Source organism: Dendrobates tinctorius, unplaced genomic scaffold (genome assembly GCF_039654945.1).
Source record: "Dendrobates tinctorius isolate UK_male_01 unplaced genomic scaffold, ASM3965494v1 ptg000231l, whole genome shotgun sequence".
Taxonomy (NCBI): Eukaryota; Metazoa; Chordata; class Amphibia; order Anura; family Dendrobatidae; genus Dendrobates; species Dendrobates tinctorius.
The window spans coordinates 22,137,611-22,154,832 of record NW_027361898.1 but is presented as its reverse complement, the minus strand read 5'-3'; the positions used below and the strand labels follow the sequence as shown (position 1 = coordinate 22,154,832).

The following is a 17,222-nucleotide window of genomic DNA, read 5'->3' as shown; positions in this document are numbered from 1 at the left end:
CGCCGCAGCAGCAGTGGAAGCCACTCGGGCAGCGCATGGGCGGATCGTCAACGCAAGAAGGAGGGGTCCCTAGTCTCCTTAGGAGACAGTGAGAAGACCAGTCAGCCTCCAGATCCGGTACCCGTTTTGTGAAAGCGTCCGAGTGGTGAGTGAACTACGAGAAAGTCCAGTACTCTAATGTCTGTTCTCTTTCTCTTGTCTCCTCTCTTCCCTCTCCTCCCTCTCTTACATACATTGGCGGGGTGGAGTATAGGAAGTCCCTAAGAAAAGTAGGGGAAAATCTAAGAATAAAGAATGTGCTTTATGCAAAAGTCCCGTAGGAACAGCCTGGAATAAAAAGTTATGCCAGGAGTGTATTAACAAAACAATAGCGGAGGAGACTCCCTCATTCTCGGATAGTCTGAGGTCCCTAATTCAAACAGAGGTTTGTAAGTCAGTAAGTGCATTACAATCTGCGGATGCAGATAGGAAAACTAGGGATAGATCCAGCCCCTCAGGGGTCTCTCAAGAAGACTATACAGGATCAGAGGAGGACTCAGATAAAACGCACTATTCAGATAGTAGCTCAGATGGGGAAGATACGTTCCCAGTAGAATCTACGGATGAACTTATTAAAGCAATCAGATCTACCATGGGGCTGGTAGAGGAGCGAGCAAAAAAGACAGCCCAAGAACTCATGTTCAGTGGACTACAAAAGAAAAAGCGTAAGACCTTCCCTATTAATGAGCAACTAGAAGGGCTCATAAAACGCGAATGGGAAAAACCAGAGAAAAAGTCCCAGATATCTAATTCTCTGAAGAGGAGGTATCCCTTTGAGGAAGAGGCATCCTCATCCTGGGATAGGGCTCCCAAAATCGATGTAGCGATATCAAAAGTCGCCAGGAAAACCTCCCTTTGAGGATCTGGGGTTTCTGAAAGAACCGCTGGACCGGAAGACGGACAATTGCCTTAAGACAGCCTGGGAAACCTCGGCTGGGGCACTAAGACCGGCTATCTCAGCTACGTGTGTGGCTAGGTCTCTAAAGATATGGGTAGACAACTTGGAGGATCAACTAGAACATGGAGTTCCCAGAGAGTCAATTCTGGAAGCATTACTGGCTATTAGAGCGGCGGCAGACTTTCTCGCAGAGGCTTCTGCAGACTCGGCCAGACTAGCAGCAAAGTCAGCAGCCTTAACCAATGTAGGACGGCGTGCAGTATGGCTAAAATGCTGGCCGGGGGACACTCAGGCAAAGATGAAACTGTGCTCTCTGCCATGTGAGGGAAATTTCTTGTTCGGACCAGCATTGGATGACGTGTTGGAAAAAGCGGGTGATACAAAGAAAAATTTTCCAAAACAACATTTCAAGCGTTTCGGCGCTCCTTTCAGAGGGGCCGAAAATTCAGAAAGCAACAATTCAGAGATCGAGAAAAAAACAATTCTGACAGGCGATACAGAGGAGGGAGAGGCTTCTATTTCGGCAAGCCCTCCAGGGAAGCCAAAAAACCCTCCCAGTGACGGTCCTTCTCAGGTGGGGGGAAGGCTCTCTCACTTCCTCCCAGCCTGGGAGAGAATCTCATCCAGCACCTGGATCCGACAGATAGTAGGGTCAGGTCTGGAATTAAAGTTCCACCATTGGCCACCACAAAAATTCATTCAGACTCCAGTGCAATCTTCTCAAGAAAGACAAGAGAGTCTGGAAGAGGAGGTATTGTCACTCATACAGAAACTCGTACTGGAAGAAGTTCCGGAAAAAGAAAAAAAGGAAGGCTTTTACTCCCCCCTATTTCTAATGAAGAAACCAGACAATTCCTGGAGGACAATTATAAATCTGAAAGGCCTCAACAGATATTTGATAGTCCCATCATTCAAAATGGAAACCATAAGATCTGCAGTGAAACTCCTCTTTCCTCGGTGTTACATGGCGGTCCTGGATCTCAAGGATGCTTACTATCATGTCCCGATCCGGCAGCAAGACCGCAAATATCTCAGGGTGGCAGTCCAGATAAAATCTCAGTGGCATCACTTTCAATACAGGGCTCTGCCCTTTGGGGTAGCAATAGCCCCCCGGGTTTTCACGAAATTAATTGCGGAGGTCTCGGCACATCTCAGGGAAAAAGATGCTCTGGTAATACCATATCTGGACGACTTCCTGATAGTGGGGAGAGATTTCTCTCACTGTCAGGAACAAGTCAAGATAGTGATGGAGACACTTCAGACTCTGGGTTGGCAACTGAACCTCAAAAAATCCAAACTGGAACCAACAATGATCCAGAATTTTTTGGGCCTAACAATAGACTCGGTGGTGCAGGAATGTCGCCTCCCAGAGGAAAAAGAAGAAAAAATCAAAAACCTAATCAGGACAACATTAAGAAAGCCAGTAATGACTCTGAGGAAAGCCATGTCAGTGTTGGGATCCCTAACTTCCTGCATACCAGCAATAAAATGGGCTCAGTTTCACACAAGGGAACTTCAGTGGTGTGTGTTACAAAACGATCTGAGGCTTCAGGGGCAGTTAGAGCAAAAACTCACCATCCCGGACCCTGTACTCCAGTCACTCAGGTGGTGGTTACAGATAGAGTCCTCTCCAAGGGGAGTACCCTGGACATATACAGCCTCCAGAGTAGTCACGACAGATGCCAGCCCTTGGGGCTGGGGAGCCCATCTAGACACCCTATGGCTTCAAGATCCTTGGGCTCAGGACGAAAAAGATCTATCCTCAAACGAGTGGGAGCTGCTAGCCATCGAAAGGCCGCTGGAAGGTTTACTGACACACCTGACAGGACATCACGTGAAAGTCCTATCAGACAATCGTACAGCAGTAGCATATGTGAACCATCGGGGGGGCACCCGTTCTCGGTCATTAATGAAAATAGCGGGAAGAATCCTGACTCTAGCGGAACGTCAGTTTCTCTCATTATCGGCCCTGCATATCCGAGGTGTGGACAACCTGAAGGCAGACTTTCTGAGCAGGAACCGGTTGAAGCAAGGCGAATGGTGCCTAAAAGAGTCCATTTTTCAACGGATTATGCTTATGTGGGGGAAACCCATAATAGATCTCTTCGCCTCAAAAACCAACAGAAAGGTTCAAAAGTTCTGCTCTCTAAGTCCAGCAGACATACCACTGGCGGTAGACGCCTTCAGGATAAAATGGACATCAGGTCTCCTGTACGCCTTCCCTCCGATATGCTTCATTCCATTAGTCCTGAAGAAGATCAGGGAGGACCGAGCCAGAGTAATTATGATAGCTCCCTTTTGGCCAAAAAGGCCGTGGTTCTACTGGCTAAGAGTGATGTCAGTGACGGACCCATGGGTACTCCCAGAGGACCACGACCTCCTAACACAGGGTCCCTTCAATCACCCTCCGAACTCCAGGTTGCATTTGACAGCCTGGAATTTGAAAGGTCACTGTTAGAGAAAAAAGGGTTTTCACAAAGGTTAATTTCCACCCTAATCAGTAGCAGAAAGCCAGTGACTACAAAAATATACGGGAGAATATGGAGAAAATTTTTGTCCACCTCAGGCCCAATACGGGAGGGAGAAGTACCGGTGAGGGCAGTGCTAGAGTTTCTGCAAAGGGGTTTAGACTTGGGCTTAGCTGTCAGCACCCTCAAAGTACACGTTTCAGCCCTGGCAGCATTATTCAACTATGACCTAGCAAATGATAGATGGGTGGCCAGGTTTATCCGGGCCTGTACTAGAGCTAACTCTGTCCCATCTCCTAAATCTCCTCCCTGGCATCTAAACTTAGTCCTATCATCTCTAACAGAAAGTCCATTTGAACCACTAGACGTGACATCAGATAAAGTGTTAACTTTAAAAACAGCCTTATTAGTGGCACTTACATCGGCACGTAGGGTGGGGGACTTACACGCACTGTCAGCAGACCCGCCATACACTCAGGTTATGGACGATAGAGTTGTCTTAAGATTAGACCCAGCATACCTCCCTAAGGTAGTGTCGAAATTCCACAGAGTTCAGGAAATAGTCTTGCCATCCTTTTGTCCTAACCCCGGTAACAAGAAAGAGGAGAGGCTACATTGCTTAGATGTTAGGAGATGTATCCCACAATATTTAGAGATGACAAAACCCTGGAGGAAACAGAGGGCCCTGTTTGTTTCATATCAGGGGGCAAGGAAGGGCCTTAAAGCCTCTAAGCAAACTATAGCTAGATGGGTGAGAGAGGCCATCATACTAGCATATAGTAGTGCAGGCAGGGCTGTTCCAGAGGGCCTAAAAGCCCATTCCACGAGGGCCATGGCAACATCCTGGGCGGAGAGAGCGGACGCCTCCATCGACCAAATCTGTAAGGCGGCCACTTGGTCCTCTCCATCTACCTTTTTCAGACATTACAGATTAGACCTATCTGCTACCTCTGATCTCACATTCGGGAGAAGAGTGTTACAAGCAGTGATCCCCCCCCTAAAGAGAATACAAATCTCTGTAACTCTTCTCGTGGTGCCGTCATGTAGAATGGAAAAACACGGGTATTACATACCTGGTAATGTGTTTTTTCATGAGACATGACGGCACCCTTATATTCCCGCCCTATTGATCACGTCATTAGTTGGGTGCATTATTAGTATTATACACTCCCTTGGTGTCGGAAATTTAACAGTATTAAAGTTGTATTATTTATGTGTACACTAACCTGCGGAGTTCCTCTCGTGCTCTGTAAAACAACTGATGCGGAGAGAGGAGCCGCCCCTTTTATCTTGAAGGTTTCCTGTCCTCGCTGGGCGGATCCCCTCTCTCGTGGTGCCGTCATGTCTCATGAAAAAACACATTACCAGGTATGTAATACCCGTGTATCCGGATACTCCGATCCGATTAAGGTCAGCTAATCCTCCCCCTTCACGCAGCACAGTGAGTTATATGAAAAGTTACTGCCATCCTCCCAAGGCCGGGCCCGAGAAAATGCTTTGACTAACACAATGTTTAAGGAAAATTGTATCTGTTATCCATGACTGTTTTATGGAAAAACATAAGAATTGTTTCAAGCCTTCAGTAAAATTCATCTTTCAAGTTTGCACGGGACCTCCGGTGTATGCGTCTTTCCTCCGCGGCCTCATACCTTGCAGGCATCAACATAACCCTCAGTCTCATATATCCGTTAACTCCCCCTTTTATAATTGCCACCTAACCTAGGGATTGTTAGAGCTAACGGAGTCACCGTGACTGAACCACCCTCTGAGATAGTAGACCTGCATCCCACAAGGCGGTGCACCTTCTGTGCCTGCATGTAGTCTAACTGTTTACTAAGACTGTGTTAACAGAGCTCACTAATCTAAAAGTGACACTCAAAATGGCAGACGAAAGTGAAAATGAGCATCTTTGCAACAGCACTTCTGATAAAGCCTCCACTGCATTTATGCCTCTCACCATGCCATATTATTTGGGAGCTCCCTGGATGCTACATTATAGTGGGGAAACTCAACACATTACGAGACTTTAGAGAAAAAATGACTGCTTTGTTTCGCCTGTACCCCATGACCAAAAAGTGGAAATCCTGAGTGGCCAACTCCTAGGTGCAGCTTTGAGAGAAATCAAGTCCTGGCCCAAAGTTCAGTAAAGGACTGTAGAACAAATCCTGGAGCAGTTAGAAAGCATATTTGCGATCCGCTCCACATCAGAATTAAAAATGCGTTTTTTCTGAAAAAAACAAGACGTTAACGAGTCGCTAAGAGACTATGCTTTATCCTTGCAAGAAGCTTGGAGGGCTATGAAACATGTGGAGCCCCAGGAGGCCCGGGTTACAGATGAAGTCTTGAAAGAGCATTTTATTGAAGGAGCTGCCACGGAATCCCTACGCAGTCAGCTAAAAATGTTAGCGCTCCAGCATGCAGATAGCTCCTTCCAGGAATTCAAAGAACTTGCTATTTGGATTTTAGGGAGAGAATTTCTCCCAGTGGCTTAAAAACTTGAACTATCTACCTTTGCCAGTGATACAACAGTTCAATTGTCGCATAATTTTCCAAGAAGTAATGTCCTGCTGTCGCAAGCCACCCAAATACAGGCTCCAAATACTAATGCTATGATAGAATTACAGAAACAGATGGCGGAGATAGTGAACTAGCCGAGGTCTGCAAGAAGATAGACAAGTTAGAGAACCCACGACTAGAATCTACGCCCAGAACCCAAATGGAATTCCCTGCTGACCACACTAGCCAGGTATATCAAACCCCATCCGTTTTGACAAGCAGGGTAGGCCAATCTGCAGATATTGTCATCGAGCTGGACATTTGGAACGTCAATGTTGGCGTTTAAAAGAGCAACCCCCGAGGCAGAGGGCCACCCCTCGGGAGGACAGACGGTAGGTCCCCAAAATGTTACTTGGTTCTCCAGATATGTTGGACCTCGTCCGGAAGTGACCATTCGCATTAATGGAGTTCCATTTACCGCACTGATAGACACTGGTTCCCAGGTCACCACCAAAACCAAAGACACCTTTGAAAGACATTGGGACCCTAACCTACTTATGCAACCTCCAGATCAGTGGTTAGATATCATAGCCACTAATGGACAGTCTGTACCTATAACAGGGTATTGGGAACCCACCATTTGTGCAGGAGAAACCCAACTTCCACAACAGGGAGTTCTGGTTGTAAATGTCCCAGAAAAGCCAGACACCTCTGTAATTCTAGGCATGAATGTCCTGTGCAACTGTTATGGCGAAATGTTAGAGGCTCTTTGCAAATCAGCACCCACTGCTTCACAAGAACAGCAAAGAGCTTTGCAGAGAACTATCAAAGTGTTGTCAGCGCAGCAGCAGTTCAGTAATCCTAAAGGGGAGATCTGCCGTGCCCGCATATGTGATGTACGTCCTGTCATTTTGCAACCGAACACTGAAACTATGCTGTGGTGTCGTTCTCGACCAGGGATCCAAGGACAAGACTATCATGCCCTAGTAGAATCCCTACCCATGGCAGAGCACCCTATGCTTATGACCGCAAGTAGTCTTGTTACATTATCTGAAGGAAAAGTACCAATTCGTCTGTTAAACCTAGGTGACACTGCAGTGGAACTGAGAAGGTACTATCCTGTAGCTAAATTATCCATCATTTCCTACTAGGATGTAGTGAGTCCAACTCAAAACAAAGCCCAACAGGCGACTCAAGTAGTAGAGGGGGACAGTGTAGCTCCAGAAGCCCCGTGGTGGTCTGACATACATGTAGGAGAGGTAACCACCCCATCTAAACAAATCGAAGAAGTACTGAAGCTTGCTCGAGACTTCCATCAAGCTTTTAGTAAACATCCTATGGATTATGGTAAAGCGCGGGAGATAACGCATACCATCCCCATTTGTTCTCATCCTCCCATTAAAGAGCGCTACCAACCCATTCCACCGGCCATGTATCAGCCTGTCAAAAAAATGATGCAAGAAATGAAAGATGCTGGAGTAATTCGCGGAAGTCACAGTCCCTGGGCTGCACCTTTAGTTTTGTTAAAGAAAACAGACAGCAGTATCCGATTCTGCGTGGATTACCGCAAGATAAACAGCATTACCCATAAAGACGCATATCCATTACCACACATTGAAGAGTCACTAACCGCTCTGGGGTCTGCTGCATATTTCTCCACCTAAGATTTAACAAGTGAGTACTGGCAAGTGCCTATGTCGGAGGAAGATCGTGAGAAAATGGTGTTTACCTCCCCAATGGGCCTCTTTGAATTCAATGACATGCCTTTTGGACTCTGCAATGTCCCAGGAACTTTTCAAAGGCTAATGGAACGTTGTTTGGGCCACAAAAACTTTGAGACTGTTTTGCTTTATCTAGACGATGTCATAGTCTACTCAAAATCTTATGAGGATCACTTACAGCACCTGGCAGAAGTTCTCTAGATTCTCATCAAACACGGCCTCAAAGTCAAACCTTCAAAGTGTCACTGCAGAACCAAGTACGCTATCTAGGACATATTGTGAGTGCTGAAGAAGTGAGACCTGATCCGGACAAGACCGCTGTGGTCACGGATTTGCCCACACCTACTACTTTGACGGAAGTCCAGAGTTTCTTAGGATTTACGGGCTACTATAGACGCTTAATACCTAACTATGCTCAAATCGCTGCACCATTGCAAGAACTTTTACGTGGTCACCCAAAAAAGGAAGGAAAAAGATCTATTATCAGTCACTGGACAGAAGAGCAGGAAGTTGCCTTTCAGCATCTCAAGAAAAAGCTTACCACTCCACCTATTCTAGCTTACCCGGATTAGAGCAAGCCTTTCCGTCTTTACACCGACGCAAGTCTAAAGGGGCTAGGAGCAGTCCTAAGCCAGATGCAAGATGGAAAAGAGCGAGTAATCGCTTTTGCTAGCAGATCTCTTAAAGGAGCGGAACGGAATGATCAAAATTACAGTTCTTTTAAACTAAACTAGAGTTTCTTGCTCTTGTGTGGACCGTTACAGAGCGATTGAAGGACTATCGAGCTGCCTCTCCATTTATCCTCTTGCTCATTTGAGCACAGCTAGATTGGGAGCTTTAGAGCTGGGCCTCAAGACTAGCTAACTATGATTTTATCATTAAGTATCGTGCTGGGAAGTCCAATGAAAATGCCGATGCCTTGTCCCGATTACCAACCTCTTCAGATACCCTGCCAGATGAAGATCACTGGGAGGAAGTGCAGATGCTGAACTTTTATGCCCGTATGCTCAAGAAAATGTGGCTAGTGCCCTTTGGCAGGAGACTTCCGCCTCCCAATCCCAGGGAGCTAGTTCAGACCCTCCGCTAGAGGAAACTAGATGGATACAAGTACAGAATGAAAGTAGTTACTGCAGAAATTTCGGAATTCATAATCACTGGGAAACCTCCCGTGAGAATTCGCAGAGGCAATGCTGACCCTGAATTGATTCGTCTGTGGAGATAGCGAAAGCGGTTCTTTGTGAAGAAAGGGTTGCTGTATCGCAGTAGCATGGATCCCATCACAGGTAGTCATCTCCATCAAATTGTGATCCCAAGGAGAGATGTAGACATGGTTCTCACCGCCTACCATGATCAGTCTGGTCACTTTGGAGTGCAAAAGACAGAAGCCACATTCCGTAGACGATTCTATTGGATTGGCATTAGGGGAGACATTGAAAAATGGTGCCAAGAATGTCACACGTGTGTGACTAGGAAAGCTGTGAAAGCTGTTCAGAAAGCACCACTGCATCCGATTGTGAGATGACGTCCATTAGAAATGGTAGCCATTGATCATCTGAAGGTAGAACCCAGCAGGACAGGCCATAGCTATGTCTTAACCATCATCGATCACTTCACCAAATTTGTAGTGGCCGTCCCTGTGAAGGATTTAACTGCCCAGACTACCGCTGCTATCCTCTGGAAAGCCTTCTGGCTACCTTATGGATGCCTGGAGAAGATTTTGACCGATCGAGGTCCCGCCTTTGAATCACAACTCTTCCAAGAATTGTGCAAGTACTACAATTGTCAGAAGCTCAGGACTACGGCATACCACCCACAGTGCAATGGGCTTTGCGAGAAGATGAATCAAACCATCCTGAACTTGCTAAGAGCTATTCCAGCTCACAGAAAGGCTGACTGGCCAACACTACTCCCAGAGCTCATCTATGTGTATAATAATACCCCGCTATCCAAGATATCCCATACCCGGGGAATGACATTTATTGTATCCAGCGAGATACTCAACAACCCAAGGTTGTTCACAGGAATCGACTAAAACTCTGTAAGTCGGAATACCTCCATCCTGATTCAACACCTGAGGACGAGTTATTTGAGTGTGAATCTTTTCCGGAGTCCAAAAGATCCCACAGTTGATCTTTTCCAGAATTCGATATCAATGACCCCATTATCTTGGTGTTTTGGTCCTGTGATGCCTACCTGTGGACAAAGACAGATGACTCCTAATCAAGAGTTGCCCCTTGCAAGAACAAATAAAATCGGAACTGACCCTGAAGAGAGATATCCTGACCCTATGGAGGAATTCACTCTGGTTCAACGCTCTCGAAGGATCAACAAAGGTCCGTTACAGCTAGATATCTGGACTAAAACTTATAGAATGAACTTCACGTTTTTTCCCATATTTTTTACTTCTGAAAAAGACTACATTCTTCCCCTGTTAAGCACAGAGACATTACTGTGACTTTTCCTCAGTTTGTTAGAGAATTTTTGGTTAATTTTTGTTGGTTCTAACACGTTATGCCCCTTCTTCTTGAAACACCGGGACTACAAAACGGTGTAGCCACGTTGATGGACTGTGTGCCCCGACCCTGCACCCGGGGACCCAAAACACTTACACATTTTACGCATTACTTTAAAACTGTTACTTTCGTCTGCGCTGGAAGATTTGCTACAAGAAGAAGAATTTCTACCTCTGGAAAGACTCTAGTAGTTGTGGTTTTTTTTGTTATGAATAAATAAGTTTTCCTGTTACAGTGAAACCACAGTTTGGGTTATAAAGTTTATTACTGCACTAAAATGCATGTTTATCAGATGTTACAATACTTTCATGATTATTTAGTGCCCCAAGTTTGTACAGGGGGCAGGTAGAATAGTACTCTATTTCTGGTATCTCAATATATACCTCGGTACATATTTTGCAGTCATTCTGGCTTCCACTGGTATATTTACAGGTCTGCCAATTTACCTTTGACGGAATTCTATCTTGGAGTTCCGATGTGACCTATGGGGTGAAGTATTGTGTTGACCCCATAGATTTGCTATAGACATTGGGTTCTGCCCTTACTTAGGCTAGTTTCAGACTAGCGTTTTTGCCCGCAGCACACGGCGCCGCTAAGCCACGCCCCCTCCGGTCATCTCCGCCTAGTATCGCACATCGCTGCAAGCGATCTGCACACCCTGTCTTTAGCATGGCCGTGCGCTAGTAGGATTTTGCGTGCGCTGCGCCCTTTTGACGGGAATTGTGACTATAAAAGCACTTTGGTTCAAACTAGACTTTGACCTGTATTATTTTATAAAATATATATGGTGGCAAACGCCGGGGACGGCTCTGTTTAAACCAGGGGGGTATATGTAATGACCAGAAAAACCATTACTAATATATGATTGCATTTGTGTCAACGGTTTTCTGTTTTGCCTTGGGAGGAGGTAAATTGCTTATTATGCTGCCCTCTGCTGCCTTGTTTTGGTATTACAACTTGTAGTACTATGCTGCCCTATTCTGACTTAGTTTGGCATTACAACTTGTTTTTCTGATTGGAAAATAAGTGGCAGTTGGAGGTGGTGTGAGAGACTGAAAAAACGTGTTATATGCGGTCTTGGTGGTGAGAGGAGGTAGAAAATTGAGGCTCCTCGTCTAGGACAAGGGGATAATAAAAAGCACCTTTTTCTTGGAGTGCCCCGCGTTTACAGCAACAAAGTGCTGAGACAAGCGAAGGAGCTGCAGAGCTGCGCAGCAGATTATCCGGATACTCCGATCCGATTAAGGTCAGCTAATCCTCCCCCTTCACGCAGCACAGTGAGTTATATGAAAAGTTACTGCCATCCTCCCAAGACCGGGACCGAGAAAAGGCTTTTTTTTTTTTAATCAGATAGTTTTTATTAAAAGTTTTGGAAATGACAGGCATGTACAACTTACAACATGTTATCAAACATTCCCTTCCCCCATAACACCCCCCTCCCCTTGTCCGTTGGCATGGACTGGTACATAGCGAATAAACCCAATTGTATCACACAGCCAAATCACTTGAGAAAAGGCAAGAAACAACCGACAGGAGACCATCTCCAAAGCCCACCCACTAATCCAGCGAGGCTGCCAGGCCGGGAATCTTCAACCATCCCTCCCATATTTTCCCAAAAATATGCGGCACACCTCTCCTAAGATACACAGACTTTTCCCTATATAATATTTGGTTCAACCTATTAATATATTCTTTTCTTGAAGGGATTTTGTCAGAAATCCAGTGATAAGCTATCAGCTTTCGGGCCACAAATAGCATTCTGGCCACAGCAATTTTAAGATATTGATCCCCTCCCACCTCATCAACATAACCCAGAACACAAATCATGGGGTCCCTGGGAATATCCTGTCCCGTGACCAAGTGTATAAGGCCAAGGACCACGATCCAAAATATCTGCAGGCAAGAACATGTCCACATCATGTGTAAAATGTCCGCATTATCTGCTGTGCACTTGGGGCACCTTGAATCCGACCGCAACCCTCTATTAAACAACCATTCGGGAGACCTGTATGTCCTATAGAGGTCATATAGCTGAGACAGGCGGACAGGCTCACTAAGAGATAATCTGGGAATCATCTGTAGAATCGAGTCCCACTGCTCCACTGATATCGTACCCAGCTGTTGTTCCCACTTTATCAGTGCGCCAATAGGATGCCTTGACAGGACCTGTCCAAGTAAGTCACCATACACCATTGAAATCAGTCCTCTGGTGGACCCTTGCATACCGAGCCTATGAATAAGGACGTCATGGTGTATGGTTAGGTCAACTTTTTTGCTCTGCACCATATACGCGTGACGCAGCTGCAAATATTGATAAAACATAGATCGTTGGAGGGGAAATTCCCGTCCCAGTTGCTCGAAAGTTTTAAAAACCCCTCCCTCCACCAGCTGCGACACCCACCATATGCCAATCCGCCTCCAGTGAGCAAAGCCTCTGAGCGTTTTCATACATGGCAAATGCTGATTGTCCCATATGGGGGAGTACTTTGTAAGACCGCGTATTCCTCTCAGCTGCCTCAGCTTATCCCATACTCTCACCATTAGAAGCACCGTAGGAAACCTGGATGCAAGAGATCGAAATCTACCCGACTCCAGACTCGACACCAGTGATCCCCGTCCCACTAAAAATTGAAGGATCTTCTGACCTCCCACCAAATCCGCCAACTCGCCCTCCATCCCTCCTGCTACATGCTGGCACTGGGAAGACAAAAAATAAAGCCATGGGTTGGGCAACGCAAGTCCCCCCTCATCCTTAGGTTTTTGCAAGTGTTCAAGTTTAATTCTCGCGCCTTGTTTCAGCCAAACGAGCTCTCTAAAAATCATATTAATTTTATGAAACCTGTTCTGAGGAAGCCAGACAGGGGAATTATGAAGGACATATAAGAGTTGCGGCATAACTACCATCTTCAACAGATTCACTCTTCCCACTACAGAGAGGTGTAACTTTGCCCAGGCCTTAACCTTCTGTTTGATCCTGTCCAACAACGGGACAAGATTTAGACTCTCATAATCTGTCAGCTTATTGGATATTTTTATGCCCAAATATTGAAGGGACGTTGCAACCTGCACACCTTCCACATCGCAGGAGCTTGAGTCCAGTGGGAGGAGCGCAGACTTCTCCCAGTTAATAACCAGACCCGAGACCTCCCCAAACGCCCCAAGAAGTGTCATCGTGTTTTGTAATGATCTGTCCGCGTCCGCTAAAAATAATAACAGGTCGTCCGCATATAATGCTACCTTCTCCTCATGCTCCCCATACCGGAATCCCTCTATGCCAGCATCCGATCTTATCCTCGAGGCCAACGGCTCCACCGCGAGAGCAAACAGCAGCGGGGATAAAGGGCATCCCTGCCTTGTTCCTCTATGAAGTGAAAAAGGGTCAGACAACTGACCATTAGCCCTCAGCCGAGCACTCGGCTCCGAGTACAAGAGCTTGATCCAGCCAATAAAGCCCGGGCCAAAGCCCATACAGTGAAGCGTCGCCCATAAATAGTCCCACTCCACACTATCAAATGCCTTAGCGGCGTCTAGGGACAGAACCACCCTCTTCCCGGCATTATCAGGCCTCACCTGCATATTCAGATATAATCTCCTAATATTCATAGCCGTCGATTTGTTGGGCATAAACCCCGTCTGGTCAGGGTGTATTAACACAGCTACTACCTTTGATAGTCGAATGGCCAGGACCTTCGCTTAAAGTTTAATGTCTAGCGTCAACAGGGAGATGGGCCTATACGACGCAGGCAGAGTTGGGTCTTTATCCTTTTTCAACAGCACGGCAATGACAGCTTCTCGCATAGACGGTGGGAGAACACCCCGTTCCAGACTATCATTAAACACTGTCAATAGAGCAGGGAGCAATACCGTTCTATACCGCTTGTATACCTCAGCTGGCAACCCATCTACCCCAGGAGCCTTACCATTGGACATGGTTCCCAGAGCCTCCTCCAACTCGTCCAGACCTAGAGGTCTATCTAGAGAGCGTCTGTCCTCAGGAGTCAACCTTGGGAGATTGGCAGCCTCCAAAAAGGAAACAACATCCTCTGTCGTGGCCCTAGCATGTGAGGAATACAAGTCAGCATAAAATATCTCTAGAATTTTTAAAATCCCCGGTGCGTCAGTGAGCAGTCGCCCATTCACATCTTGAAGACCCGCTATAACCGCCGACCCTCTCTGTGCCGATGTCACGACAGAAAGCAAATGCCCCACACTTTCCGTACTCTCAAAATACTGAGTAGATTGAAACAGCCGTTTTTGCGCCGCCGCCTCTAATGTCTGTTTGGTCACCTTTGACTGCGCCTCCCCCAATCGCTTCCGAGTGGCAGGTGTGCTCTGCGTTGCAAGGGCCCTTTCCGCATCCTCCAGTTCCCTAAATGTAAGTTGTGATTTTGCCCTGGAGGCGGTCTTTATTTTAGAAATCTCTCGTATGAACATTCCCCTTAAGTATGCCTTTAAGGCCTCCCAGACGATCCCAACAGAAGCCGAGCCTCTATTAAGATTAAGATATTCCTGCAACTCAGGGATAAAGCCGCCATTCTTATCGATTAGCTGCAGCCAAAACGGGTTAAGACGCCAGAGAGGTCTATCATTCCTCCCGTTCCCACCCCCCCTAAGCATGACTGAAACAGGCGAGTGATCAGATACCGTTCGCGCCAAATATTTAACCTCTAAAGTTTTACCCAGCATAAGCGAGAAAAGGCTTTGACTAACACAATGTTTAAGGAAAATTGTATTTGTTATCCATGACTGTTTTATGGAAAAACATAAGAATTGTTTCAAGCCTTCAGTAAAATTCATCTTTCAAGTTTGCACGGGACCTCCAGTGTATGCTTCTTTCCTCCGTGGCCTCATACCTTGCAGGCATCAACATAACCCTCAGTCTCATATATCCGTAAACTCTCCTTTTTATAATTGCCACCTAACCTAGGGATTATTAGAGCCAACAGAGTCACCGTGACTGAACCACCCTCCGAGATAAGTAGGCCTGCATCCCACAAGGCGGTGCGACAGATGTATGATTTGGATCAGTTTTGTGTTGCAACACAAATGATGGTCACACAAAGTGCAAACCTGATGGTATGTCATTGCAGAATACTGGAGTAGCCATGCCTGGTAGGGGTGCACTATTCCAAATGCAAGGCAGAAACTATGTCACCAGTAAAACACTCTTACCTCTCTATTCTGTACAGTGGGCACCTCACCCTTGATGAAGCTGCACTTTGCACTTAAGAGCAGTGTGTGTGTGTGCATGTATATGTGAATACAGCTCAGTGTGTGTGTGTATGTACTGTATATGTGTATAGCTTTTGGGTGACCTTATGCCACTCCTGGTACTAAAATTTAAGCAGTTCTTCTTTGTTTGATGTCTTGTGACAATCCATCTTCATCTTGATTACATTCCAGAAGTTTTCAGTGGGGTTCAGATCTGGAGATTGGGCTGGCCATGACAGGGATTTGATGTGATGATCCTTCATCCACACTGATTGACCTAGCTGTGTGGCATGGCACATTGTGCTGCTGGAAAAACCAGTCCTCAGAGTTGGGGAACATTGCCTGAGCTGAAGAAATCAACTGTTTTTCCAGGATAACCTTGTATGCGGCTTGATTCATACGTCCTTCGCAAAGATTAACCTGCCCAATTCCAGCCTTGCTGAAGCATCCCCAGATCATGACCGATCCTCCACCAAATTTCACAGTTGGTGAAAGACACTGTGGCTTGTACGCCTCTCCAGGTCTCCGTCTAACCATTAGACGACTAAGTGTTGGGCAAAGCTGAAAATTAGACTCATCAGAAAAGATGACCTTACTCCAGTCCTCTATTGTCCAATCCTTATGGTCTTTGGCAAACTTCAGCCTGTCTCTCTTTTCCTTCTCATTGATGAAAGGCTTTTTTCTAGCTTTACATGACTTGAGCCCTGCCTCTAGGAGCCTGTTATGCACTGTTCTTGCTGTGCACTTCACCCCAGCTGCCATTTGCCATCAAGAGAATGCCAAGAGTATGCAAAGCAGTAATCAAAGCAAAAGGTGGCTACTTTGAAGAACCTAGAATATAAGACACAGTATTTTCAGTTGTTTCACAATTTTTTGTTAATTATATAATTCCACATGTGTTAATTGATAGTTTTGATGCCTTCAGAGTGAATCTACAATTTTCATAGTCATGAAAATAAAGAAAACTATTTGAATGAGAAGGTGTGTCCAAACTTTTGGTCTGAACTATATCTATCTATATATATATATATATATATATATATATATATATATATATATATATATATATATATATATATACATACATACATAAGGTTTGGATTTTTTTTTTAACCACATAAAAAAGAACCTGTATATGTTTTGTATCTACGAACACATAATGGCCTGGAGAATCATAATGGCAGGTCAATTTTAGCATTTCTTGAAGAAGGAAAAAAATAAATGTGGAATTGCACCTTTTTGAATCATGCCAAAAGTAAAAAAGTTTTTAAAAAAATTAAAAGTTGAAATCACCCCCCCTTTCACCCCATTCAAAATAAATAAAAAAAAAAATATACACATTTGGTATCGCCACATTCAGAATCTCCAATCTATCAATATAAAAAAAAAATCCGATTGGTAAACGGCGTAACCAGAAAAAGGCAAAACGCCAGAATTACTTTTTTTGGTCGCCACAAGATTGCAATAAAATGCTATAACAAATGATCAAAAGAACGTATCTACACCAAAATAGTATCATTAAAAACATCAGCTCGGCAGTCGTCACGCAAAAAATAAGCCATCACCCACCCCGAGATCACGAAACTGGAGACGCAACGGGTATTGGAATATGCGCCATTTTTTTTTCACCACTTAAATAAAAACAAAGCCTAGACATGTTTGGGGTCTATGAACTCGTAATGGCCTTGAGATTCATAATAGCAGGTCAGTTTTAGCATTTTGTGAACATGGTTAAAAAAAAAAACAAAAACAAATACCCCAATAAACAACTGTGGGATTGTACTTTTTTTTTGCTATATCATCGCACTTGGAATTTTTTTCCTGTTGTCCAGGACACAATATGTTAAAACCAATGGTGTCATTCAAAAGTACTCAT

General features: G+C 45.3%; 1 protein-coding gene across 2 annotated transcripts in view; it reads left to right on the top strand.

The window, feature by feature from the left end:
- ZMYM3 (zinc finger MYM-type containing 3) overlaps window positions 1-17,222 on the top strand; it is a 123,660-nt gene that overhangs the window by 94,767 nt on the left and 11,671 nt on the right. The gene's annotated exons all lie outside the window — the stretch shown is intronic.